The sequence below is a fragment of the Cupressus sempervirens genome, chromosome 5 (genome assembly GCF_028749045.1).
Source record: "Cupressus sempervirens isolate cs-2001-9-10 chromosome 5, ASM2874904v1, whole genome shotgun sequence".
In the NCBI taxonomy this organism is placed as follows: Eukaryota; Viridiplantae; Streptophyta; class Pinopsida; order Cupressales; family Cupressaceae; genus Cupressus; species Cupressus sempervirens.
In genome coordinates, this window is record NC_143122.1 from 228807461 (window position 1) to 228810773 (window position 3313).

Below are 3313 nucleotides of genomic sequence, written 5' to 3' on the forward strand. Positions count from 1 at the left end.
TCTTTCTAGAGCAAGTGCTAGTCTAATTTTCTCTTCCTATTCCAACAACCAAATAGACCCTTAAAGAATTGTTTTGAAGTTGGAGTCTTTTTTAATTGTGTTTTAGCCTATGTTGTTACATATCAACTAGTGGAATTCAATTAGGATTTGAAACCTTTTGTAATATTTCCTTTTGTAAAGATTTTCTTCCTCATATCTTTTAGGTTGCACATGAATTTTAGTGTTGAAAATTTTAGATTGGCTTTGTTGTGAGTTGTAGGAAGAAAATAATTGATTTAGTTTTTTCGATGATCTTCTTGAGAAATGTGTGATATGTTTCTAAGTTGAATTTATTTGTATGTATTGTATTTCATGGTATTTCTCCCACATTGTTATCATTGTTATTGGGTAATATTTTAAAGAAAATAATTATTCAGTAAACGTAGTAACATATATTATGTTAATTTCTCTTGGGTTCCCTAGTGTGACATTATAAAAACATTAATAAATGATGTTAAATGTAGGGTCAATAGTTTATGATCCCATGATATTATTCTAATGGTTTATGTAATACTATTGATGGCTTAATGAGAGCTTGTTCCTATAAAATCAACCCAAAAGGTAGTTGTTTGAGTTTTGAGAGTTAGATGATTTGGCTAAGGGGTTGTGAGCTTCTCTTTTTTAACATTTGTGAGGGGTTGAAGCTTGATATGGGATGTTTGGATACATAATTTCCATATGAAAAGTTTTTAGAGGGCTTGTGATCTATAAGTTTTCGTGGATGTATTATAATGTTGCATTGTCAAATAATGCATGGTTAACAAATGTGTTTTGAGGTTGGGATTTTTCCTCATGAGGGTTTTCCTAGGGAATGCCTTGTGTCATTTTTGATGGGTAGGTGGTAGATTATTTTTTATATGAATTTTGAATACCTATTTTTGTGTTTTCTCTCATAGTCTATAATGAAAGTTTAAATATGTAAGCGCATATTTTCCAACATTTGATATTAGAGCCACAATTGTGGTTAGATAACCTAGGTTGAGAAAACCTTATGTTAACAATTAATTTGTGGCTTGCACAATGGAACAAATACATATAAAGAAATAAGGGATTTGTGTACATTCTTACTTTCAAGTTTTGGGCTTTAGGGTTGGAGATTTGTGGATCCCTTTACAAATTTGGTTTATAGTTTTGGAAAAGGTCATTTCTTCTAATGTTTGGAGAGTAAAGCTTTCATAAATGACCTCATCGGGAACGACTGGCCCTAGTGTTAGGTTTAGAGAGCCCAAATGATCTTCAATTAGTATATGGTTTATCATGAAGCTATGGAGAGCTTGATATCATGTTTTAGTGGGAGCTCATGGCAATAATATAAATCTACAATTAGATGGTGGATGGACTTCTTTAGTGTTTTTGTGGTATCATGGATTGACTCTTAGATAGAAAATGTTATATCTAGGTATTTTGGAGATGTTAACATCTTGGATCCATAGAGACTTTTGGAATCCTTCGTAGATGTATTTTATATTCTCTTTTATTTCACATGTTTTTTTACTAAGGAAAATAGGATTTAATAGGGCCCTAAAACCCAAACATTACATAGAACTGACAAGAAAGGAATGCTTAAAGTATCAAAAGAAACTAAAAGAAAATGATTGTAACGACTCTCCAAACTAAAGGATAAAACCAGTAAAAAGCCAAGGAGTCAAGACAAAAAACTAGGACAAGCCAAGAAAAGCCAGGGCGCTCAAGAGATATCTCTTAGTATTTTTGCTACACCGATTTCCAGCTCTGACAATCTACCAACCACCTCCTTCATGTCTAAGAGTTCCTGGTCAGGTTCCAAGGTGTCCTTCTTCCTCATGTTGGATCTAGTATGCTTCCTCAAGCTATTGTCAAGGGTCTTGTCCTTTGTGTTGTGGGGGGGTAGGGTCCTCCTCCTTACTGATTCTTCGCTCCTCTATTTTGTTGATGAGAAGCTTAATATTCTTATTGGCCTCTTTGAGAATATTATAGCTTTATTCCACTATAATCTACATTGATCTCTCCATCGTTTGAACCCTATTCTTGACTTCCTCCACTCTATTGTCCATGCTCTTTTCTTCCTCTGTTATCATGTTCTTCAAGTTGTAGTTTTCCCTTTCTAAGCTACTCACCCTATATTTGAGCTCTTGGATTTCATGAAAAATCCACTTGGTGGTGTGGAAGCTATCCATTGCAATATTTTTGGCATTGTTGAGGACATCTATTTTCGAGTTTTCCTTAGTGGTGTCACTAAAAATAACCAGGGCAGGATTGATCAACTCTTCCATTTGGATTTTACCCTCTTCATTCTCTTTGACCATAGTTCTAATCAACTCTTGATTAATCCCCATTTTAGCAAAATTTGTGTCAAAATTCTGCCACACCACATTCCAATCGTTTCCCTTGATTGAGCATCTATAATTGCTAGTTCCACATTCCTCATAGCCCTACTCCTACTCCTCACTATCACTTTGATTGAGGTCCCATTCCACCCCTTCCTTTTCTACCCCTTGTTTATCCTCCTTGGCCTCGGAGAGTTTCCTTTTCTAGCCTTAGGAAGTTAGGACATCATCCTCTTTGTTTGTCAGCATTTTGATGGTGATGATTCTATTGCTCCTCTTCCTCTCCAAACCATCCCCTTCTTTAAGATCCTTCTCTCCTTTTGCACTTTCTTCCTCTGTATCCATGTCTTTAGCCCTTTCATTATAGTCCCTATCCAAGGAGGTGTCAAGGCCCTGCTTGGGTTCAAGAAAATATTTTTTCTCCTTACTTTTCATTTTGATGATTTTTTTACCAAATTCGTGTTGTGGGGAATCATCTCTCTCTAAGTCAGTATGCATCTCAAGGTTGTCCTATGTATCAAAAGGCAACCAATCTTCTTTAGACTCTCTGGAATCTCATCTGCCCTTCTTGCCCTCCTTCCTATTCTTAATTTGTTTTCCCATTGCCCTAGCCTTAAAGAATTCATAGATTAACAGTAAAAACTCCTCATGGAGCATTAGATTCCTAGTATGCTTCTCTTAATAAGCATGAATATTCACATTCATAGAAGAGTAGAGGTAGAAGGGAATAGAAATATTTGCCTCATAGTTGAAGTGGTTGAGTAACATGAAGTGGTGGGTGCAAAGGCGGTCAAATCTGGTGTCAAGGGAGATATACTTGATGATAACTTGTATCACGAACCTCCACAATGGCTTGATGGAGCTTGAAAGATAATGAGTTCCTTTCTTCACTAGCACCTTTTTTTCCTCATGATCCTTTGTGAATTCCACCATAGTTTGCCCCAAGATTTTTTTCTCTATAGAATTTA